Raw genomic sequence first — 26,778 nt, 5'->3', positions numbered from 1 at the left:
CAGCTTCCTTCATTAAATAATTCTTTTATTGATTCAATACATTCCGTTATTACTCGGTTGCAACTTGGTAAATACTAAACTTCACTCGGTAGACATTCTGCCTTCACTAACTGATAGCGATAACCTTAGGGTTTACCAACTAGGTTCCTTAGGGTTTATCGACTAGGTTCTTTGCTCGGTAATATAATATAGTATTAACCTTACAATCAACAACATATGTAGGATATCAAAATAATCTAAACATCATGATCTCATCATTGTCTAACTCGGTAATAGTTGCCCATTGAATAACTTATTCCTCCCCTTATTCATCACATTCTTTCTGTGTCTTTTACCGACATCTTTATACTCACCAAATCATACTTCTTAAGATATGGCAACATCATACTAAATTAGAAAATCAATTTCTTGACATCAATGACAAAATAATAATATTAAGACAGTAAACATCCTTAATCAGTTATATCCATAATCATCAACAACCTTCTCAATATCCTTATTGAAATGCCAACAATCTCTTATTGTAATTAGAATGCCAACAATCTCCCTTTGTCTGTTATAATGCCAACAATCTCCCCCTTTGGCATTGATGGCAAAACCAATTGATTTGACCTAACTGAATCAGATTCAGATTGCTGAAATGCTAAAATGCTCTCCCCCTATCATTAGACTTCTCCCCCATACATTAGTCTTCTCCCCTTTTCTTTAGTCTTCTCCCCCTTTGACAACAATGCCAAAAAGTAAAGAACTAAAACATAATTTCTTCCTGTATGAAGTGATTTCCTATTGTTATGTGTCAACTTAGTCTCAGTCAGAGAATTTTGACTTCAATACCTGTTCCCTGTTATTGTTTCCTACACACCTTTAGAAAACATCCTAAAGTGTGTAAATCAGCATCAACTCCTAAAAGATATTCTGTAAAGTCATCAAATTGATGCTTTTACCGAACTCGGTTAGTGAACGGAAGATAGGGGTAGGACCCCTAACTGACTTCTAAGATACTCAAAAGTGTCCCTTGGTAGTGGCTTGGTGAAGATATTTTCTATTTGTTCCTTTGTGCTAACATACTCCAATGCCACTTTCTTCTCTTGAACTTCTTCTCTAAGATAATGATATTTGATAGAGATGTGCTTTGCCTTAGAGTGCATAACAAGATTTTTTGAAATGTTAATGGCACTAGTACTGTCACAAAATATAGTTACCGGCTCGGTAACTTTCTCATTTATACCATCCAACAGTTGTTTGATCCATGTTATATTGGTACAATTCAATGCTGCAGCAATGTATTTAGCTTCTGCTATTGACTGTGAAACACATCCTTGTTTCTTGCTAAGCCAACTCACTAGTCTTTCTCCTAAAAAGAAAGCTCCTCCACTTGTGCTTTTTCTGTCATCAATGTTGCCTGCCTAATCAGCATCAGTATAAACTTTTAAATCAAAAACATTTCCTTTCTGATATACTAAGCCATAATCTTCAGTGCCTTTCAGGTATCTGAAAATTCTCTTGATTGTTGTCATGTGTATTTCCTTGGGATCTGCAGAAAATCTTGCAACTATACCTACTGCATGTGCTATATCTGGCCTGCTGTGAACAACATATTGTATCTTTCCAATCATGGATCAGTAAAGTGTCTCATCAACAAATGTAGATTCATCATTCTTTGATAATTTACAGTTGGTAGTCATAGGAGTACTTACTGGTTTTGAATCCTCCATTCCAAATTTCTTCAAGATTTCATTTATGTACTTGGATTGGGTAATGAAAATCTCATTTTTCATTTATAGAAATGTATGTGGGAAAAATGGATTAATAAAACTAAATATGTGAAAATTTATGATAAATATCAATCCACACACACACACAGGACTTCTTGATGCAAGCTATGGAGTAACGATGCGTTACTCAGCTTCCCAAGGAGGGTCCCATGGTTCTCTATCTCACAATGTCCCTCAAACCAATGTTTTGCTCTCAGATTACTGAGCAAAATGGCTTAGGGATGGCAAATATGAGAACGAGAGAGATTTTAACTGTTTTTAATATGAGATGTGTTATAAGCTAGATGAGATGCTAGAAATGCAACAAACTAAATGATAAGATGACAAGGTTAGTATGAATACTATCCTAGCATACTATATTTAATCTATGATTGAACTAAAATGATAAATAAACTACTTTAGCATGCATGTTCATGATTAATTCTGATCTTAAAAGAGGCTAAATGATGAGCATAAGATGATATGAAAGCTTGAAACAAATTGAGCATAAGTGTGATGCTTCAAATTTGAAAGATGATTGTTAAAAATGGAGGAATGAGAGCTCTATTTATAGCACAAACAGGGCAATGGATGGTCAGGATTGAAAGGTTTAATCAAGGGCCAAGTTTGAAAGTTGGGGATCTATTTGCACAATTTGCACCAATGAAATGGTGACAAGTGTCCACACCAGATTGGGTTGAAAGAAGAGGTTGGAGGCATTAAAGGCCTGAGGAGACCTCATGGTTATCTAAAGGCTAAGGGTCAAGTTTAAGTTAGGTTTACCCACTAGATTAAGAGTTAATCCAAGGATAAACCTTTGTGCAAATGATTAAGAGATAATCATGGTCAAAGCATTAATGACCTGATGAGACCCTTGGGTTGGATAGAGGTTGAGTCAAAACAAATGTTTTAACCATGTGGGAGGGTTTGAAATAACCATTAATGGTTATTGGAGACTTTGGGGATTAAGTGGTTGAAGGTTGGAAGCCTTCAATGGTTTTCAAAGACTTTGGGATTTTTGGTGGTTGAAGGTTGAAAACCTTCAATGGTTATCCAAGACTTTGGGCCATTTGAGAAGTGACCTCCCTTTGCTTAGGGATGTGACAAAGTTTAGAGGAGGGTTAGGTTAATTAGAATCGATTAGAAGATTCTAGAAGGGGTTAGGAAGGGGTTTGGGATTTTGCAAGTGGATGAGGGGATAATAGGATTTAATTGAATTATTTGATTTTCATTCAATTTGGTTGCAATTTGGAGAAATTAAATAAATATGATTTATTCAATTTAGGATAACTATTTAATTAAATTTGAATTTAATTAAAAGTGGCTAGGGGGATTTAATTGAATAAAATGATTTATTCATTAAATGGGTATAGTGAATTTAATTAAGTGATTTACTTAATTAAATAGAAGAATGTGAATAATTTTATTAAATTGGATTTAATTAAATAGGAAAATGAACATAAAATATTCATTTTAGGAATATGGTCATTTTTATACGTCTACAGTATCTATAAACCTATAAACTACTTTATCTAACCGATTAATGATATCTCAAATTCTTTGCTCATTTCATTTCCAAAGTTCTTGCATAGAGAGTCATTTCCACAAAATATAATATCATCAACAAATATGGCTGAGATCAATATTCCATTTTCATCATTCTTCATGTACATGTTATTGTTTTCACTTGTTCTTATAAAACCAATCTTGATTAAATAAGAGTGCAATCTTTCATACCATGCTCTAGGTGCTTGTTTCAGACCATATAAAAACTTCAGGTTGTTCAATAAAAACTTCTTCTTCTAATATACCATTCAGAAATGCAGATTTGACATCTATTTGATATACCTTGAAATTATTGTAAGCAGCATATGTCAACAATGTTTTTACTCCTTCAAGTCTTTCCATAGGTGCAAAAAGTCTCACCATAATCAATTCCTTCTTCTTGGGCATAACCTTTGCAAACTAGTCTTGCTTTATTTCGAATGACCTCACCTTTTTCATTCAGCTTGTTTTTGAAAATCCACTTTGTACCGATTACATTTTTGTCCTTCGGTCTTGGGACCAGTGTCCATGTGTCATTCTTCTTGATTTGATCAATCTCTTTTGTCATAGCATTTATCCAATCTTCACTGTTAAATGCCTCTTTCACTATTCTCGGTTCAAATTTAGATATCAGACATGCGTTCTATCTCAGTTTGTTCCTTGTCATCATTGGATCATTCTTATCTCCTAGAATCTGACTTGATGCATGATTTCTTCTGACATACTTGGCTAATACAGGCTTGGTAGGCTCTGTATGATCTTCTTCATCACTCGGTAACTAGATATTCTCTTCATTTTCTTCAATAGTTCTCTCGGTAAGACTTGTCGGTTGAACATAGACAAATCCTTCATAATCTTTTGGTTCCTTGGAGTTTCCTTCATCATTTCTTTCTGTAAATTCATCAATTTTCACATTTGCACTTTCTACTATTTTGTTATATGATTTTATCAGACATTTAAATGCTTTACTTCAAGAAGAATAACCAAGAAATGTTCCTTCTTCACTTTTCTAATCAAACTTGCCATTTCTATCATCTTTGTGAACATAGCATCTACTTCCAAAGATTTTAAAATAACTTACATTAGGTTTCTTGTCATACCAGATTTCATATGGTGTCTTCAAAGTTCCTTTCTTCAGTTGTACTCAGTTCAGGGTATAAATTGTTGTGCTTATTGCTTCTCTCCAAAATGTTTGTGGCACTTTCTTTTCAATCATCAGGGTTCTGGCACAATCCACAATAGATCTATTTCTTCTCTCAGCTATCCCATTTTGCTGTGGAGTTCTCGGTGCAGAGACTTGTCTTTTAATACCATGATCATTGCAGAATAAGTTGAACTCATCAGATGTGAACTCTCCTCCTTTGTCTGATCTAAGACATTTCAGTTGTCTTCCTATTTCATTTTCAACTCTTGGCTTGTACCATTTAAACATTTGAAAAGCCTCTAATTTTTCTTTTAAAAACATTACTGACATCATCCTTGAGTAATCATCCACAAATAATATGAAATATTTATCACCATAATAACTTTGAACTTTCATAGGACCACAAAGACCAGTGTGCACAAGATCTAAAATTCCCTTAGAAGTGTAGGACTTACTTGTAAATCTTGATCTTTTCATTTTACCCATCTGACATCCTCGGCACATAGCATTCTCAGGTTTTTCAAGACTTGGTAGACATCTTACCTGGTGCTTCTTGCTTATTTTGATCAGATTATCAAAATTTACATGACAAAACCTTTTATGCCATAACCAGGTATCATCTATCTTTTCATACAGACACTTGTTCTGAGTTGAGTCAAGGTGAAATGTGTTACCTTTTGTTTGTGTCCTGATAGCAGCTAACTTTCCATGCTTGTCATGAACTTTGACAATTCCTTTCTGAAATTATATTCGGTAACCTGTATTGTTTAGCTATGCTACACTCAACAAATTGTATTTCAAACCTTCAACCCAATAAACATCATTGCATTTTGCATTTTCAAGAAGTGTTATAGATCCTTTACCTTTTACCGGACATGGTGCATCATTACCAAATCTTACATAGCCTCCATCATAATCTTCCAATATAACAAACTTGTGTTTATCACCTGTCATGTGATGTGAGCATCCACTATCTATGATCCAAGAATCATTGGTATTTATGTGAGATATTAGGTCTTTTTCTTCATACCTTTCTTCATCTAATCCATCTTTGATAGCCACATAAACTACTTCCTCTATATCAGTTTCATCTGATTTATCATCATTGGATTCCTCATCTGCTATTAAGCATGACTTTCTATCTCTTCTTTTGAAGTCTCGGTGTCATCTGTAATGATTATCTTTCTGTCTTTCATCTCAGTAATCTCTCTTTTCAATAGAATCTTTGTCAGGACAGTTAGAAGCCATATGTCCTATCTTATCACAATTGAAACATTTCAAAGGTAGTTTTCCTTTATACTTACCTTTGCCTCTCGGTAACCTTCTAGCTAATAGTGCTTCAAACTCTTCTTGCTTTCTAATTTCCTCATACAGTTTGTGTACTTTTTTCATGTTCTTGCGAAATATCTCACTTGCTCCACTGTGATCTCCTTCAGTGTACTTACTCATTCTATCATTGTAATCATCAGATTCACCAATATGAAAAGAACTAAATGCAGATTCAACTTTATTTACCGATGACCCACTATTATCAAAATTACTTAACTCAAATGCATGTAGCTTACCAATAGTAGCATCTAAAGAAATTGGCATATTGGGTACAAACCTCAATTCATTGATTGCAAAGACTCAGATTGCATAAGCTGGTAGAAGGGTTCTTAACAACTTACTTGTTATATCCTTTTCTTCAATAGTTCCACCTACTCCTTTGATTTGATTGACAATCTCCTTTAGTTTTGTACTATACTGGGTTATGTTCTCACCTTCATTCATCCTCATAGATTCAAGTTGTCCTCTTAGACTGTCCACTTTTTCTCTTTGAACACATTCATCTCCACCATACATAGATATGAGCTTGTCCCACATTGCGTTTGCATCATTGCAGCCTTCTAGATCATTAAACTTTGTGTCGGTCAATGCAGATGTTATTTCAATCATTGCTTGGATATGTTCTTTCTTTGCCTTTATCTCTTCCATTTTCAATGGATAGGTGCTCAGTGTAATGAAATCAATCTCCAGATAATATACAACATATTCTCCAACTCCTGATAGGTGCAACTTCATCCTTTTCTGCCATGTAGAGAAACTTGACTTGTTTAGCTTCGGTGCATCCCTCTTATACATCTTTGGATCTTCGCTTCAAGTACCTTTAAACTTTTTCTTCTGGAGTCCAAAGCTCTTATACCAATTGATAGTTCTGATACTTAATGTTAAGTACAAATGCCAAGCTAATAAGATGAGAGGGGGGTGAATCATACAAACTTAATCTTCCATAAAAACAATAGATTCAACCTCGGTAATATATACTTCAGTAATATAACCAAAATTGCTAAACATGCAAACTCATAAGCATATAAACATCATAACACTCATAACACCAGATTTAACATGGAAACCCAAATAGGGAAAAAACACTATGGGATTTTAGACCCACTAAGAAATATACTCTTCTAGAGTATGCTCGGTTAAAAGCAAATCCTGTTAACGATTACAAACACATTGCTAGATGTGACCCGGTTAAGGGATTTCCCTCAAATCTGTTAGGATCTTCACCTTGTTAGAAGTGACCTTGTTAAAGGATTTCAAACACTCAATCAGAATATCACCTTGCTAGAGGGTTTTACAAATAAGACTGTTAAGTCCACTCGGTTAAGAGATTTTCTGTCACTTTACAAAATAACAGTAATAAAATTCTATCTGCAACTTCACATCTAAAAATGCTAAAGCAAATTCTTATTTGATCAATACAATCTAGTCATAGGACTTATCTTGTCCATCTGCTGGGCTCTATACTCTGTTATTCAAAACAATTCTTCAAGCTTCTGTGCTCGGTAATCACTATGTAGCATCCCTGTGCTTACACTTTCTCACATACATTGTTTATCAACAATTCCTTATTTATAAACAATTTTCCAACCGCTTAATCTCCTTGATCACATATCCCATGATCAATCATAGCCTTCAGATCTTCAAACTTGACCAGGTTCAATGTATCCTTCAATCTGAAAATGTTTTACCCTGCCTTGGAACTTGTGCTAGGGTATTGCGTTTCAATCTGAGCTATAGATCTTCTTGCCAATTTTCCTTTGCCATAGATCCTTAACAACCTTTATACATGTTGTAACAATCATTTAATCATAACCAGCTCATCAACTTCCTTCATTAAATAATGCTTTTATTCATTCAATGCATTCTGTTATTACTCGGTTGCAACTCGGTAAATACTAAACTTTACTCGGTAGACATTCTACCTTCATTAACTGATAGTGATAACCTTAGGGTTTACCAACTAGGTTCTTTGCTCGGTAACATAGTATAGTATTAACCTTACAATCAACAACATATGTAGGATATCAAAATAATCTAAACATCATGATCTCATCATTGTCTAACTCGGTAATATTTGCCCACTGAATAACTTATTCCTCCCCTTATTCATCACATTCTTTCTGTGTCTTTTACCGACATCTTTATACTCACCAAATCATACTTCTTAAGATATGGCAACATCATACTGAATTAGAAAATCAATTTCTTGACATCAATGACAAAATAATAATATTAAGACAGTAAACATCCTTAATCAGTTATATCCATAATCATTAACAACCTTCTCAACATCCTTATTGAAATGCCAACAATCTCCCTTTGTCTGTTATAATGCCAACATGAGTAAGTGCTTGGGAAAAGCCTCAAGCTCCATAAGTTCATACATGGGGGAAAGAAGAACTCAATTGTTGCAAGAGGAGGACATTCAGAGTGTAACTTCTTCAATCAGTAAATCAGGCCCAATGACAATGCTCAAGATACCCCAAACTCAAGAGCCACCACAAAGGAAAAGCTTGTTTAGGACCACTTGTATGTCACATGGAAAGATTTGTAAAGTGATTGTAGATTCAAGCTCCACTGAGAATATTGTCTTAGTTGAAATGGTGGACAAACTCAAACTTAAATGATTACCTCACCTCACACCCTACAAGGTGTCATGGCTCAATCGGGGTCAACATGTATTGGTTGATGAACAAGCATGGGTGGATTTTGAAATCGGTGAGTACAAGGATAGATTATTATGTGACATATTACCTATGGATTATTTTCATTTGTTGTTGGGCCATCCATGGCAGTATGATGTGAAAGCTACTCATGGCGGGAAGAAGAACAACTATCTTATCACCAAGAATGGGAAAAAAATATCAAATGGATCTATAATACCCTAAAAATGGTCATCTAAACCATGAGCCCCTAATCTCGACAACATCACCAAGGTCCTAACCAAAGGCAATTAAATAAATCTTGAGCACACAATTAATTCTAAAATCATCAAATGTCACATGGCAAATCAATCACTCAATATTAATTAAATATTTATTTAATTAATTAAATCATTCCAAGAAAATCATTTTAAACAATTATCTTATTTATTTTATTAAATATCCTAGCATATTTAATTAAATAAATCAATTTTCCATTAAATCATCAAAAAGAGGAATTAATTTGAAAAATAAATCAAATTGCCATAAATCTTCGAAAAAGGAAACAAATCAAGAAAGAGGAATTGGAAATTATGAGCACAAATCTTCAAATATGGAAATAAATCAAAAAAGGAATTAATTGACCAAAAAAGAATTAAAAATTTGAGAAAAGAAATCAATTGGAGATAACCTTTAAAAAAACAAATTAATAATTGATAAATAATCTGAAAGAAAGCAATTAAAACAATTAAATCTTAAAATTGAATGAAATAGAGAATAAATCAGTTTTTCTTAATTTTATCTTAATTTTAGTTCAATTTCCTTTAAAACTGAGAAAAACATCCAATCACATCAATTCACCTGGATTGTGCTTCCTCTTGGAAAATCTTGACCACTCATCATCATTTGATCTCAGTCATTGGTTTCTTTTTGAATTTTCTATAAATTCAGGCTCTCATCTCTCATTCAAAAAAAATCCTGGATCCTAGAGAATATATTGTTATTATACTGTTTTTGCTCTAGGTTCATTGAGAATATTGCATACATATTTAGATCATTTATCTCATTTATTGCTTAAATCTTGTTAGATTAATCTTGCATTCATCTAGCATTAACATCATGCTCATATAGATTAAATCCTTCGTCTTGGTGTCATCTAGTCACTGGTATTGCTTATAATCTGAGAGCAATCTTATACTCGCATCTTTTAGAAGGCAATGGGTCAATTTGTTATGGTTTTCATATTCATTCTTATATCTATCTAACCATACATGTAATGACTTAATTCAAGTGTTGTGCTTACAGATACAGGTCCACTTTTCACACACACATTTCTGGCATCCATTGTGGGGCAGAAAACTACTTTTTCGGTCTCAAAGTCATTCTTTTTATATTGCAGGTTTCGTCTGTACAGTCTCTACGAAATATCATACGAGCAGTTTCACTACATCGTACAACATTATATTGACGCCTGCAGTTTATCGTACGAAACAAGATTATATCATGTAAATTATCGTACGAATCATAATATGGACTCGTACGACATACTGATTTTGTTATATTTTGTTGTTGTATATTGATTTATGACTCGTACAACATACTGCTTATGCTATCTTCTGTCATTCTGTATTGATTTCTAACCCGTATGATAAAAGTGTTCTGTCATTCCACTTTATGAGGATTGTCGTATGATTCTGTTTTCTGATAGATTAAAAAAATAGATTACTTTTCAGGGTTTTTCTTGAATTAAATTTTGATTATGCTAACGCTGACCCTGAATTATCTTTTGTCTACCTGAGATTCTCACAGCCTAACCAATTTCTTGTAGGATGCTTGTCAAAGAATTTATCAATCAAACATACGCCTATCAAAGAATAAAAACAACATGACTACTGATGCGTTGTTTTTGCAGGTTGCCTAAAGAGAAAATCAACCAAATATCGTGTATTCTTTAAATTCATTTTTAGGCACTTAAATTGCTATCTGGTTAAAGAAAAAATCTATCTTTCATGTTTTTCAGAAAAATCTAAGAGGTAGGAGAGTATGCTCTTGTCTTTTATAGACAATCATAAATCTAGACCCTTGAAGCTTTTTCCAAGTTTTGAGATTTGTGTACCTTTAGCGGGCCTATTACAGTGGGAAAAAGTAATCACCCTGTGAGAATGACCCAAGTGAGTATAGTTGGACCTCAGCATTCCAACTCACTATAGTGATTAAAGTCTTAGAGGATGGGATTATTTGAGTTTTCTCTTTGAGATCTCTCATATTGAGCATTTTGTAGGGCCTCACGGTCTCAATCACGTTTACGTGACTACAGCTTGTTTCGGTACCTTGTCGGGCTATAGGCCTTACTCATGCTTGCGTGACTTCAAGGGGTAATTTCAAACAGAATTCTTGACTAAGAACTATAAATTAGAAGCTACCCGATTCACCTCTGAAAGGTTGATAATCTTTGTGCAAGAGAGATAGTAACTCTCCCAAGACACTTGCCATATCGTGCCCCCATTAGCATTTGGAGTCGGCTAATACGACATTGAGAATCCATTGCGTGAGACTCAGTGGCCATATTCTGATTATCTATTGGGTGTGTACCTAAGTTAGCAAGAAAAGGTTTTCTTCTCTAAGCCAACTTCCATAGGGTTAGCGTGATGTGATTGAATTATTATATATCTTGCGTGTTTTTTGTGTTTTCATCCCTCAAACTAAAACTGGAATACTAAAACTGAAGAAAACAAATAAAAAAACTCAGTGATCAAAACTCTGTCCATGTCACGAACTAGTCCATCTTGGTAAAAAATTAGTCCATCTCAGAATTGGTTATGCTCAGTTGTCATACCCAGTCATTGAAAAACTCATAATTTTTAGTCCCTGCTCTGTGAATAGTCATACGAGTCTGGTAAATTATCATCCTGCACCATATCCTATGTCGTACGAGTCTACTAAATTGTCATCCTATGCTTAATCCTCTATCGTACAAAACCTAGTAGTCTATCATTTAAAGCTAAATCCTGTGTCATACGAGACAGAACTGAATAGAATCATTTGTCGTTTGGGACCTACCCATTTGTCGTATGGTACTAGGCAGCAACTCATACGAAATAGAACTGTTGTTGTAGCGTTGTAAATTGTATGCACTTGCTAGGGTGGTACAATTTCACACCTAGTTTAGCACCCGCCTTGGCGCATCTTGCATTTTGCATTGCATTTCCCCTTTAGCACTTAATTAATTAAATTAATTAGGTCTAAGGTCCTATTTCATCATCTTCCATATCATAAAGTTGGGCCCTTTTCATTAAAGTGTGCCCCTTTCATTTTATTCCTCCAATACATCATTTAATCAAAAACCCTAATTAGGTCCTATTTTGAACTTTAAGGCCTAATTTCGGGGGTCAAAACATCTCGAAATCACCTGTAACTTCGGGATTTGCTCTAAAATCATCATATCCGACGGCCCTGAAAATTTGGTGAAAAGTTGTCGGGACCATGGCGCCCGGAGTGCACACGGTCCCGGACATTTTTCTTGAAATTTTAGGAGCGCGATCCAATCATAAAATAAAGCTTAACCCCAAGAAATTGGCAGGAGATTCAATCTCTAGGTCGGCCAAAAGTTGAAATTAAGACCTAGGGTTTCATATATAAGAGCTCTCTTTCTTCATTTGAAAGGATCCGAATTTGGGTTTCAGGGACCACCTATGAAGCGAAAGAGCAGATCTTTGAAGACTTTAACAACATTCAACATCCATCCATCAAGCATTCATCAATTTCATTCATCCATTTAGGGCTTTGAAGACATTGAAAAGCAATAGGGATCACCAACTGAAGATTGGCTTGTACCCCTCCCTTGGGGTTGGGTATGATTTCATATTATTTTCATGTCTTTGCATAAGCTTCATTATATCATTTGTATTCATGCTTTAGATCACCTTGCATCTTGATTTGGAGCATTTACATTATCATTTACAAGCAATTAGGGTTTACTTTCTAGGTTGCTCTAGTTTGCTTACTTGCATTTTAGGATCTTGCACACACACAAGGTCTACACACACACAAGGTCTGCACACACAACTTTTACTATACATCTTGGCTATTCGTGGAGGTGGAAATCACCAAAGCGGGGGTTTGACTAAGGCAAAACCCTATATAGCCACCTACAACCCTTTTTCAGATATAAGTGCAGATTTCCGAATTCGAAGGACGTCGCAAGTTGCAGATCTGACGGAAGCAGACCGAGACAGAACTTCACACCAAATTCTAACCTAGAAAGCTAGGACAGGGGCGTGGGGTGCCCTGGTCCTGCCAGGACAGGGGCGTTGGGCACCCTTGTCCCTGGGACAGGGGCGCTGGGCGCCCTGGTCCTTGTCCATTTCAGTGAATTTTGGCAGTTTCAAAGGTAGCAGCTTCGGTATTTCAGGCTTCCGGCTTCAGCGACAGATCTTGCAGAATCAAATCCATTCAAGGTACACATTTACATTTCTCCTCTTATCCTTACAATTTTTCATCATTAAATCTCAATTCTACAATCTTGTGCTCAAAGTTACTAGTTCATACTTACACTTTAGTGTTAATAGTTGAACTTGCATCATTCTATCTATCATTTGCAACAAAGGAATAGAAATGCTAATAGGTAGCCCATGGCTCTCTCTTCCACAAAAAGAAGTAGCCAATTGTGTGATACCTCTAGGCTCTTTCGTATTCCACAAGTGTGTGATTGAAAGTGAGATTAGGGCATGTTTGCTTAGTGTCACTTTTTCCCCTACACAGTTATCATCCTTAAGTTGTTATACTATCATACAATCTCAGAAATATAGTCGTATGAGTCTCTGATTTTGCTAGTCTAGAATAGTCAAACCTATCCAAAATAGTCTATAGTGAGCCTAAAACTGGTTATCATCCTCCTAAGCATAAACAACCTTGATAGTGTACCTTTGTTGTTGCGTTGCATGATTTTGTCGATCATCTTGAAGCTAGTTCAAACAAACATCTTATCAAACCTAAGTTAACTTGGATAATGTCTTACACAAGATAGATCATTCTTGGAACCAGACCAGATCTTAGTTACTTCTCCTAAATCACTACATTAAACGAACTACTAGCTACAATTTGATCTTGACTTCTGCAACACATTTATCTCTCGGTCCTGTCGGTTGTAAATGCCTGTTCAAACCAGAAGCTCTTCTAAATTTTTTTTTGACAAAAGTAAGAATCTCATGGATACCTTAGCTCCAATTCCCATGCCTACCTGTGCTCAAATATTTCAAGATATCAAGAAATAAATCAATGACTCCATTTGAAAAACAAATGCATGATATCAAGAGTGAGAAACTTCAAGGAATTCTAAAACAATTATATGATTTGACAATCAAATACCAACAAATAATTGACATTCAAAGACCAAATCTCAAACAAGCTCACAAGACACCTTCACCAAGACATAAAGACATTTCCTCCAAATATTCCCTAGATAGACAGTTTACACCTTTGGGGCAATCTATTGAGTCAGCTTTGGAAGAAATTCTTAAGAACAATCTTATCATATTACCTAAAAAGACCACATGGGGATGGGAATTTTTGAGTAAGTATTGTGCATATCATAGAGAAAATGAACATAAGACTTCGCATTGCATAGAATTAAAACATAAGATTCAAGATCTCATTGATAATGGTGTCATTGAAATTGAAGATCCTAATGACTCACCTAAAGAAAAAGAAGGAACTACTTCTAAGCATAATCAAAATCATGAACCTATGTCTAGCAAGGCTCCATATGTAGCCTCCATCCCTTCCGTGATGCCTTCATCTCCTAAAACTTCTCAGCAACAATCCATACCATCTCCTTCAAACAATGAAACTTATCATGTTGACCTTCAAGGGCTATCTCCTATGGAAATCCAAGTTAATGCCAATATTAATACAAGTTCCTCTAAAGATTAAAAATCCCAAATCCTATGCCATCATACACTTCAATTCCAAACGTACCCACTCCAGAGAGTCCCACTCAAAATACTTCCCCATCATGCGAAAATATGGAGACCTTCCAAGAATCCCCTATGCCTATGCAAAATCCCATCCCTTCCTTAGAAGTGACTCCATGTCAAGAGGAAAATCTGGAAAATGAAAAAATAAGTCCTACCATAAATCAAGTTCAAGACACCAAAACTCCTCAATCCCATATAATGATTGAAAAAGATCCCATTTCCCTAGAATCCCATGATGAACCCCTTATACCTTTCCATTTCTTCGAAGATGACCCCCTTCCATCTCAAGATACAACCATCCTTCCAAATCCCATTCCTAATCTACTTCCTAAGCAAGATCATGATGCCTCTTCCACCTTTTCAAACAATCCTATTCAAAATGAAGAGTCAAACACCCTTCCTACTCTATCCAATGGTCCTCTTCCATGTCAAGATCAAATTATCCCTTCATCTCCTTGTCATAATCCTCCATATTCACCTCAAGGATCCATCATGCCTACAAATCCCTCTCATGATCCTATCATTCCCTACATTCTACCTCCATCTCATAATGGACTCATGCCTTCTTTCCAAAGCAAAGTGTATCCTACATGTCAAAATATTTATAAAGGCAAAGGGGTAGATCTCCTCAAGAAATAACCCCTCCATATTAAAGAAAATGTTAAAGGTCACGGCCTCAGGGAAATTTCTCAAGATGTTGGTATCTCTCATAAATCTTACATTTCTTCGGTTAAATCCAAATATATGCTTTCTCCATTATCGCTTCCATCCATTCTAGGTCCCTATATCCCTCCATCCATTATGCGGGATCAACAAAGGCACACATCTTCGAGTACCTTCCATCCATCTAAAAGACCTCCATATCATTCCTATCTATCCACGCATCTCCCTCCAAGAAATTTGGATGCCAAGCATAAAAGTCATAAATCAAGCAATCCACATGTATTCAAGGATCAACATGTCCCATCTAATTGACATGTCAAAACAAAGAAAAATATCATCCAAAAAGAAAAAGGAAAATACAAAATGCCACAAAAGCCCACAAAGAAAGAAGAAAAGTCAAAAGTTATATGGGTTCCTAAGGCACTTGTACAAGCAATGCGCTCTAAGGAACTACAAAAGCATGAAAAATCAAAAGCCATGTGGATCCCTAAGCAGCTACTTGAAGCATAAAAGTCTAAAGAAAAATCAAAATTGGCATCCAAAATTGTCGTTCCTCCATTTAAACCTTCCGAGTCTATTCGTCCATCACCTCCTTCATCCATTTTGGGTTCTTATGCCCCAAAATCTGTAACCTTTCTCCATCCAAATCTCAAAATCTAAGATTCACTTCTCCTCCATATGTCCACCATCCCTCAAGGCATGTGCTAATGTTGATCTTTCCAGCATTTTCATCTATCCATACACAATTCTTCCAACATCCCATCCATTATCCAACACCTCTTTTTCACCCTTCCATCCCTCTTATCTAGTCCTTTGCATAAATCCTTGCCTTAGTTTTATTTCATTATTCTACCAACATCTTTGAGCATACCTTCATATTCATGGTCTATTACAACTCATATTCTAAGGGTACCATCCAAAGCAGTGAGACGTTGGGGTCCTTCTTCCATCCCCTATCATGCCTCTATTATCTTCCAAAAAAGAAAAGAAAAAATGATGAAAAAGTGAAAAAAAAGGGAAAAAAAATCAGAAAAAAAAGTAAAGAGAAATAAATTTGTCCTTGTGTGAAAACCACTTCTTGTGGCGCTTTGGGTAAGTACCATGATGAAAACCTGGCAAATAGGCATCATGCATAATCCATTAACTTTTTGCACTTTACACTGGGGGCAAGTTCCATCCATGTACATCCATCTATTATCCATCTTCCTCCATTATCCTTCATCCTCCATTATCCCTCATCGCTCTATCTACGTTCATATCCCTCTTCCACCTTTGATCTTGACAAGGTTAAGGATCTTTACAGGTTTTGTATGTCCTATCTATTGCACTTGATCCAAACCCTTTAGCTCCTATCCATTGCTTGCTTACATCCTTCATTACTCCCTTTTGATCTTGCTTATCATATCTGCCTCCTATCTAGATCTATCCCTTGATCTTGATCAACACTATGGACAAAATGCAAAAACATGTTTTCCACAAACCTCTTGACATGGCCGCTTCTTTGGACCATATGGCTTTGTTACGCTATATCCTTTCTTTGCTATGCTATATCCTTTCTTTACATTGCTAAAATCCTTTCTTTACATCGCTAAAATCCTTGGTTTACATTACTATATCTAGACCCTGTGCTTGGATTAACATTGTGAGATAGTCCTTGAAAGCATCCACCATCATTCTCTTATCCATTCATGTACTCAAAATCCCTTTTGCCTTGCTAGACACTAGGGGAAAACATTCAAAAGTCCTAAAGAAATCCTAAAAATCAAAAAAAGTCTTGAAGAAATCATAAAAATCAGAAAGAGTCTTGAAGAAATTCAAAAAAAAGAAAAAAAAAAAGAAAAAAACAAAAAAAAAAAGGAAAAAGAGAGAAAATGCCCTGGTGAAAACCTGGTAAACAGGCACCTTGGTAAAAAAATATATGCATCTCTGCCAAGCAAGTGAAAACTTGGAAAATAGGCACCTCTTGTACTGAAGCGTTCCATCTATCAATGCAACATTGGCATTCCCACTTTCATGCAATTCTTTGATTTTGTTTGTACATATTTCAGTCACTTTTGTGACATCCTAGTTCGTTGGAACCATTATGGCTTGAAACCGATCAATGTCCTAGTCTTAGGTTAATCGACAAGAACACATTACATGTCCTAAGCAGTATCAACCAAGTCAACCTTACGTCAGTGAAACCTAGTCATTCACTTCGAGTCAGTTACCTATCTCTTGACTACTGAAGAGTTTTATCACTGAGTAAACAAGCAAAACAACATAACGGAAAACAATCACTAAACAGTTTGAGCTATGAATGAAAATTTTCTTTGTGTGCTATCTTTTATATTGGTTTTCGATTATTATCCCTCTGAGTAACTCGAGGAAGTCTATCTTGAGTAGGAGGAGCAAGGATTGGGGGCATAATATCTTCTTTGTTTTCTGCTTGAAGGAATGATCCCAATAATCTGGAAACATCTAAATTAGTTGGGTGTCTATGATAAGAGCCTTCACATCAAGGTGAAATCGCCTCACATACGTCAACTCTGCTTATTTGAATGCTATAGGGAGGTTCCCATCATTTCTTTGTTTGTTTTGAGGAAATTTCTTTATTGTGCAATCTAGGTCCATGCGTAATCTATCCAAGGATATGAACGAAAAAAGGGTCATTGCGGACAAGATAATTAATATTGCACATGAACAGCAAGGAACTTTAATCTGCCTGCTATAATTGTAAAATGCTCAATGATGAAAATTAAGCTTTTTAAATCCAGTGACTAGGTTTAGGTTGCATTTTGCATATCATTTTGCCTTTCATTTTTCATTTTGTGAATTTAGAGTGATTTTGGCATAATAACAATAATCTCTATATCGTCTGAATGAGAGTTGGAAGCTTCATCATTTCTTCGCTAAGTGGTCTCTTTTCATCATTTCTCTGATCGAGTACTTGTGTTTTGAGATGTTATCTGCATACATGAGCATCTTATATAGATTCATACATTCATTATCACTTATTTGCATTCATATTATTGCACAGAAAAATGAAAAATTTGCATTACTCATTACTCATTACTCATACTCATTCATTTATGTGCATATGAAAAGAAAGAAAAATAGACATCCATATTCCATTTGCATTACATACATTCATGCTGAAAATAAATTCATACATATAGAATAAAGCATATAGAACAACAACTCATAACCAATCAACACAAGTACAATGAAATCAAATCAAGAGCTCGTAAATCGGCTGCCCTGAGTCCATTTTCGGGATCGAAATCGAAATTCGAGATCATTTTGCTAGTCAATTTCACAAAATTTGGACCACTTAGCGCTTTTCATCAAAAGCTCATTCTCTCTTCAATTTGTGCTCAATTTCTCATTAATCAACGCTAAATCTCAATTTAATTTCTACAAATCAACTTTGTGCTTAATTTCTTATCAATCAACGCAAAATTTTCAAAAATTCCTCTGAATCAATTTGTGCTCAAATAACATATCATCACTAAAACAATTACCTTAATTATGTACCCTCTCTATCTTTAAATTTCGCTCTCGAGGGGGCATACTTGTGACCTTATGACCTCACATCTTCAAATATCGAGAAAACTTTCAAAAATCTTCATCAAAAGTTGAGCAAAACAAAACATTTTCAACTCAAGAAAATCAAATAAGACCTCATCACTAGTGACATCTCAACTTCATCGCTTTATATCAAGTTGAGATTTCTCAACCATCTGAATCGAATCAATTTTTAGGGGCATATCAATTTCATCGCTTCAAATCAAACTGATATTTGTCTTTTATCTGAATCAATCTCTTAACGTTAATCAGTTTCATTGCTTTTCATCAAGATGATTATTCGTTTAAACTCAATCAAGGGTTTAAAGAGTATCTTCGATCACACTCAATCTAAGCGGGTGTTCAGTATTCGTTGCTATGGATCAAGCTAAACAGTTTATCTTCGCTCATCGTATCTTGATCAATCAAGTTCAAGATCGATTTTTATCATCACTCACTGTGTCTAGATCAATCAAGTTCTAGATCAGTAAGATCCGCTTCTTGATCAATCAAGTTCAAGTTCAGTATCTTTTTTTTTCTATCGTTCCTAGTTCAATCAAGTTTGGAAGTGGTATCACTTTAATCAAACTTCATTCAGCTTCATCGCTTTGAATCAAGCTAAACACCTTGCTTTTAATCTAGTTCGTGATCAATCAAGTTCAGAACTGGTATCTCCTAGACATCAAATTTTCTTTGAACCAACGCGCTACTTGCACATTAATTCAAAGAGGGGCAAATGTAATACCCTAAAAATGGTCATCTAAACCATGAGCCCCTAATCTCGACAACATCACCAAGGTCCTAACCAAACGCAATTAAATAAATCTTGAGCACACAATTAATTCTAAAATCATCAAATGTCACATGGTAAATCAATCACCCAATATTAATTAAATATTTATTTAATTAATTAAATCATTCCAAGAAAATCATTTTAAACAATTATCTTATTTATTTTATTAAATATCCTAGCATATTTAATTAAATAAATCAATTTTTCATTAAATCATCAAAAAGAGGAATTAATTTGAAAAATAAATCAAATTGCCATAAATCTTCAAAAAATGAAATAAATCAAGAAAGAGGAATTGAAAATTATAAGCACAAATCTTCAAATATGGAAATAAATCAAAAAAGGAATTAATTGACCAAAAAAGAATTAAAAATTTGAGAAAAGAAATCAATTGGAGATAACCTTGAAAAAAATAGATTAAAAATTGATAAATAATCTCAAAGAAAGCAATTAAAACAATTAAATCTTAAAATTGAATGAAATAGAGAATAAATCAGTTTTTCCTGATTTTATCTTAATTTTAGTTCAATTTCCTTTAAAACTGAGAAAAATATCCAATCACATCAATTCACCTAGATTGTGCTTCCTCTTGGAAAATCTTGACCACTCATCATCATTTGATCTAAGCCGTTTGTTTCTTTCTGAATTTTCTATAAATTCAGGCTCTCATCTCTCATTCAAAACAAATCCTGGATCCTGGAGAATATATTGTTATTATACTATTTTTGCTCTAGGTTCATTGAGAATATTGCATATATATTTAGATCATTTATCTCATTTATTGCTTAAATCTTGTTAGATTAATCTTGCATTCATCTAGCATTAATATTATGCTCATATAGATTAAATCCTTCGTCTTGGTGTCGTCTAGTCACTGGTATTGCTTATAATCTGAGAGCAATCTTATACTCGCATCTTTTAGAAGGCAATGGGTCAATTTGTTATGGTTTCCATATTCATGCTTATATCTGTCTAACCATACATGTAATGACTTAATTGAAGTGTTGTGCTTACAGATACAGGTCCACTTTTCACACACAGAGGATCCACTACCTAAACCAAAGGAAGGAAAACAAATAGGCTCAAGTGTGATGTTGATGAGTGGAAAAGAGTTTCTCAAAGTGTTGAAACAAGAAGGACATCAAGGCCATGCTATAGTGTTGAAAATTAGTGAAGAAGCTAAGGCAGATCCAATGAGTGAAGTGCCTCAAGAGGTGCAAGGACTACTCAAACAATATGTAGAAGTGATAGGGGATGGCTTACTTGATTCCTTTCCTCCAATGCGAGATGTGAATCATCAAATAGACTTAATACCAGGGGCCAATCTACCAAACAAATCTTCCTACAAAATGACACCTAGTCAAAATGAAGAGATCGACAAATAAGTGCAAGAACTCTTAGACAAAGGGTTTATTAATAAGATTTTGAGTCCATGTGTTGTTCCTACTATGTTAGTTCCTAAGAAGGGAGGCAAATGGAGAATGTGCATGGACTCCAAAGAAATCAACAAGATTACCATAAGGTACCGGTTTCCCATACCAAGGATTGAGGACCTATTAGACAATCTAGGAGGTGCAAGCTACTTCACCAGGTTGGACTTAAAGTCTGGTTACCATCAGATCAGAATCAGACCTGGAGATGAATGGAAGACAACCTTTAGAACCAATGCAGGCCTATATGAGTGGTTGGTAATGCCATTTGGCCTCACCAATGCACCTAGTACCTTCCAAAGGCTCATGAATGAAGTCTTAGTTGAGTTTATTGGTAGATTTGTAATTGTATACCTTGATGACATTCTGATCTACAACAGGTTGAAAGAGGAACACCTCAAGCATTTGGAGATGGTTTTAAAGAAGTTAAAGGAGGCTCAACTCATGATTAACCTTTAAAAATGTGAGTTTTTGAAAATAGAGCTGGTATACCTTGGTTTTGTTATTTCTCATGGATGTTTAAAAATGGATCCAAGTAAGGTAGAACCAATACTTAATTGGCCTATCCCTAGGGGCATAAATGAAGTTAGAAGCTTTCATGGAATGGCATCTTTTTATAGGAAGTTTGTGAAAAACTTTAGCCATGTTTGTGCTCCTATTCTCAATACTATTAAAGGAGGGATTAAATGTCACTTTAAGTGGATAGAGGAAGCCAATAGGGGGTTTGAGATGTTGAAAACCAAGATAGCAGAGTTGCCAACCCTTAGATTGCCTGATTTCAATCAGTTATTTACAGTAGAATGTGATGCAAGCCAAAGGGCAATAGGGGCAATTTTAAGCCAAGAGGGACATCCTATAGCTTTATTCTCAGAAAATTTAAATGAAGCTAAGAAAAGGTACTCCACATATGACTTGGAGTTGTATGCAATGGTCCAAGCATTGAAAAAATGGCATCACTACTTGCTGCCCAAAGAATTTGTAGTCTTCACTGACAACCATGCCCTTAGTTTTCTCAATGGGCAAGAGAAGTTGAACCAAAGACACCTAAAATGGGTTGAGTACCTACAAACTTATACATTCACTATTAAACACAAGAAAGGGACAGCCAAAAAAGTTGTTGATGCACTTAGTAGGAGAATCATGACGATGCAGGAGATTCAATTGCAAAGTGTGGGTTTGAGTGAGTTAAAAGACCTCTACAAGGATGATAAGGATTTTGTAGAGATATATAATGTTTGTACTGATTTTTCTAATACCTCACATGTCTCTTATTCAGTTAACATGGTGCAAGAGGGTTTGATGTTCAAAGGTCATCTTCTTTGTATACCTCAATGTTCTATGAGGAAAAATATTATTCAAGAGAAGCATCAACGAGGTCTATGTTACTACTTATCAAGTTGCCATTAGTTTTAATATTCAAAGTCATACTATATACTCTAGTCAGTTAACACTACCGAATCATGTAGTCGGTTATAGAAGAAAGCAGTCACAAAACACAGTACACACTGAGCTGTCTACCGAGCAACACAGATGACACACCGAGTTGATATACACTAAGTGAAATGTGTTACCAGATACATTGAACCTAGACATGCATATGAAAACATGTTACAAGATCGAGGCACATCTAACTGTTATCACATTGGAAATTGCACTAGAAGATTGTGTATGATTTTAAGATCAATCTAACCAATGAAATATTTTGTATAGTTTTTTATTCAAGGAATCTTGTTTGTAAGATCAAAGCAATGAAGTAGATCACCGTCTCAAGAGATCTATTTATACAGCATGAGTTAAGGGTGTATTCATGCATGTAAGAAGACTGTTATAGAGACACATAGGTCACCGAGAAAGTTTTTAGAGAACAGTCGAAGAACAGAGTAAATAGAAGGGTTTACCGAGGTATGCTATAAGCAAGGTAATCTATTATGAGCACATAGAATCTGCTATAACATTTCAGATGTAAAGTTACAGATATTTGTAATGATTTTATTGTAATATTGTGAAGTTGTAAGAGAAACCTTTAACAGGGTAAAAGACTCTAATTGGGTCTATAAATTGTAAAGCCTCTAACTAGGTGCAACATTTAGAATAAATGTTGTAAAATCCTTTAGCAAGGTAGATCTAACAGATCTTGTTACCCCTAATAGGGTAAGCTATCAGAAATAGCTAAAATGTAGCTCTAACAGAGCACTCTTTATTATTACAGTAGTGAAGTTGTGGGTGCCATCCCCACCACAGTTTTTCTCTCTAACCAAGAGTTTTTGCATAACCAAAATATATGTGTTATGGAGTGAATCATGTATGATTGTTATCTATTTGTTTTAACTTTATTTTATGTTACTACACTATATTGTTTATGCATAACAGTAAAGTTATTATTCAAGAAAAGTTTTGGAGTACTAATTCACCCCTCCCCTCTCAGTACATTAGCTTTCCATATTGGGCCTAACAATTGGTATCAGAGCTCATATCTTGGAAAAGGGTTTAACTACCTAAAGAGAAAGATCTTATCAATGGAAAGTTGTAAACAATCTCAGAGGATTGTGTATCTGCAAGAAGAGCTAGATCATGCTAATCAAGTGATTGCAGACATGCAAAGGCAAATGCAAAAATCTTTGAAAGTAAGCAAAAGATTATTTGATGACTTGCAGGACTCTCAAGAGTTAATGAAACAAATTGAGACATCATTTGAGAATAGTATATCTGAAGAAACTGAAGAAATGATTGGAGTATTGAAAGAAAAGAACAAAGCATTGGATGATCAACTAAATGCAATGAAAAGAGAACAAGAACATTTCAGTACATAGATGACTGAAAATCTAGATGCATTGAGGATAGCTGAGGATAAAGCAAGAGATCTACAAAGAGAGAAAAAACAACTTGAAGTCTTATTATTTGATAAGAATGATGAAATCACAAGGTTGACTGGAATTCAACAAAACTTATCAGATCAACTAGGTTATGCACATCATGAAGCAATTCTGAAGAATGATGAGAACCAAGCATTGAGACTTGAAGTATCAAGGTTGACCGATGAACTTGAAATAGAGAAGAAATCCAAAGAAACATTGAAGAAGAGTTATGAAGCATCAAAGATGTTGGATGAGCAACTGAATACAAGAAGACCCAACAGAGATGCAGGACTCGGTTACAAAGGAAACGACTCTACCAAGAAAGGAATTCATACTACCAAGAGAGGAGAATCATCAAAGCAAGCTGGAAATAGGAATAACATCAAAAGAAAGAAGCCTACTTGCTACTGTATGCGGGAAAAGTGGGCTGATAAAACTCAATATGTGAAAATATTGTCAAAGTACTAGTCCACACACACACAGAGGACGTCTTGGTGCAAGCTATGGAGCAATGTAGTATTACTCAGCTTCCCAAGGTGGGTCCCATGGTTCTCTATCTTACAATGTCCCTCAAACCAATATTTTTGCTCTCAGATCACTGAGCAAAATGGTTCAAGGATGGCAAATGCAAGAATGAGGGATGTCTTGATAGATTTTAAAATGAAATGGATGTTAAACTATGCATGATTCTAGAAATGCAATAAACTAGATGATAAGATGACAAGGTTAGTATGAGTACTATCCTAACGTGATATATTTAGTCTATGATTGAGCTAAATGATAAAGAAAGTATTATAAACATGCATATTTAGACTAATTTCTATTCTAAAGAGAGGCTAAATGATGAGCATAAAATGATATAAGAAAGCTTGAATGTATTTGAGCATAAGTGTGATACTACAAATTTGAAGGATGTTCTAAAATGGAGGAATGAGAGCTCTATTTATAGCAAAAATAGGGCAATGGATGGTCAAGATTGAATGGTTTAATCAAGGGTTGAGTTTGAAAGTTGGGGATCCATGTTTGTAATTGGCACCAATGAAATGGTGACAAGTGTCAACATAGGGTTGGGTTGAGAGAAGGGGTTGGAGACATTAAATGCCTGAGAAGACCTCATGGTTATCTTAGAGATAAGGGTTAAGCTTAATATAGGCTTACCTAATGGATTAAGAGTTAATCCAAGGATAAACCTTTGTGCAAATGATTAAGAGATAATCATGGTCAAAGCATTAAAGGCCTTATGAGACCTTTGGGTTGGGTAAAGGTTGAGTCAAAACAAATTCTTTAACCATGTAGGAGGGTTTGAGTTAACCATTAATGGTTATTGGAGACTTTGGGGGATTAAGTGGTTGAAGGTTGGAAGCCTTTAATGGTTATCAAAGACTTTGAGGAATTAAGTGGTTGAAGACTTGAAGCCTTTAATGGTTATCAAAGACTTTGAGGTTTGAGAAGTGACTTCCCTTTGCTTAGGGATGTGACAAAGTTTAGAGGAGGGGTTAGGTTAATTAGAAGCGATTAGAAGATTCTAGAAGGGATTAGAAAGGGGTTTGGGATTTTGCAAGTGGATGGAGGGATAATAGGATTTAATTGAAATAAAGTAATTTAATTCAATTTGGTTGCAATTTGGGGAAATTAAATAAATTAGATTTATTCAATTTAGGATAACTATTTAATTAAATTTGAATTTAATTAAAAGTGGATAGGGGGGTTTTAATTGAATAAAATGATTTATTCATTAAATGGGTATAGTGAATTTTATTTAAATAAATTGAGTAATTTATTTAATAAAATAGAAGAATGTGGATAATTTAATTAAATTGGATTTAATCAAATAGAGAAATGAACATAAAATATTCATTTAGGAATATGGTCATTTTTATACGTCTACAGCTACTACTATGGAAATCAAGGTCATACTGCCAACATATGCCAGATCAGAAAAGGTAAGCAACCGAATATCACTAAGTCCAATGGTTATTGTTACAATTGCAATAAATATGGTCACACATCTAATCAATGTAGGAAAAAGTCTGTTAACAACTATCAGAAGGCAAAATTCAAAGGGTTTTGTAGAAATTGCAATAGATATGGACATAGTACCAAGAAGTGCTGGATTAAGCAAAAGAACTACATGTGGTTTGCACACCGAGCAAACACTAGAAGTTACCAAACTTACATAGATCCTTACCGACAATATGCAGCAGTACCATGGGATTACAATACAAGGATATGGTGCAAATGTTGTGGAAGATATGGACATATTAGTGCCAACTGTTTTATAAGGTTTGGAATGAACAACTGAAGATCATGGAGAAATTTTGGTATGGCATGTTTTCATTGTCACAAAGGAGGACACTTGGCTGGAGATTGCAAAGATCAACCTAGAGGAGACACTGAAGAAATAAAAGAGAAATTAAAGATGATTTGGAAAAAGAAGGAAATCATGTCAAATGAAGAAAGCACCTTACCTACCGAGTTAGGTGCACCTATTCCAAATTAATCAAAAAAGGTATGAAGGGACTGCATTCTCTAAAGGTTAAAATCATAACAGTTCCTATTTTGTTATGTACTAAATTCAAAATCTGCATAGTCAAGATGCATTAGTAAGTTTGAAATTCTATCAAAAGTACTCTACAAGAAACCTGTCAAGTCGGTGAATACAGGAAGCCTTTCAAGTTAGTAAATGAAGGAAATTTGGTTACTCGGTTAAAACAAAAAAAAGGGAGTAAATCGGTTAAAGGTGAACCAAGTGCATTTAATATTTTTTGACCTAACCTGCACGGAGCCCGAAAAGGTATTTTGTGTACTTAAAAGTATTTTTGCGGTCATTTTCATTCACCAAATTTTCAGGAGAGCAGAGTAGAGCGAATCAAGGCGATCAAAACCTCATTCAAAGCAAATCCAAGGTATTTACATCAATCTCATCACACTGTTAAGCTAGTTTACCGATCTTATCAAATTGTTATTATCTGCTGAGTGTGAAGTGTATGTCATTTGTAAACCGTCAAACCCTAAGGACAGTTTGCTAGTTTTATCTAAAATTTACAAATGGCACCCAAGATCCAAGATCCCATAGTTGTCAAGAATGTAGAGAAGCCCTCA

This window comes from Cryptomeria japonica, chromosome 3, assembly GCF_030272615.1.
Source record: "Cryptomeria japonica chromosome 3, Sugi_1.0, whole genome shotgun sequence".
In the NCBI taxonomy this organism is placed as follows: domain Eukaryota; kingdom Viridiplantae; phylum Streptophyta; class Pinopsida; order Cupressales; family Cupressaceae; genus Cryptomeria; species Cryptomeria japonica.
Note: the sequence above shows the minus strand (reverse complement) of the source record.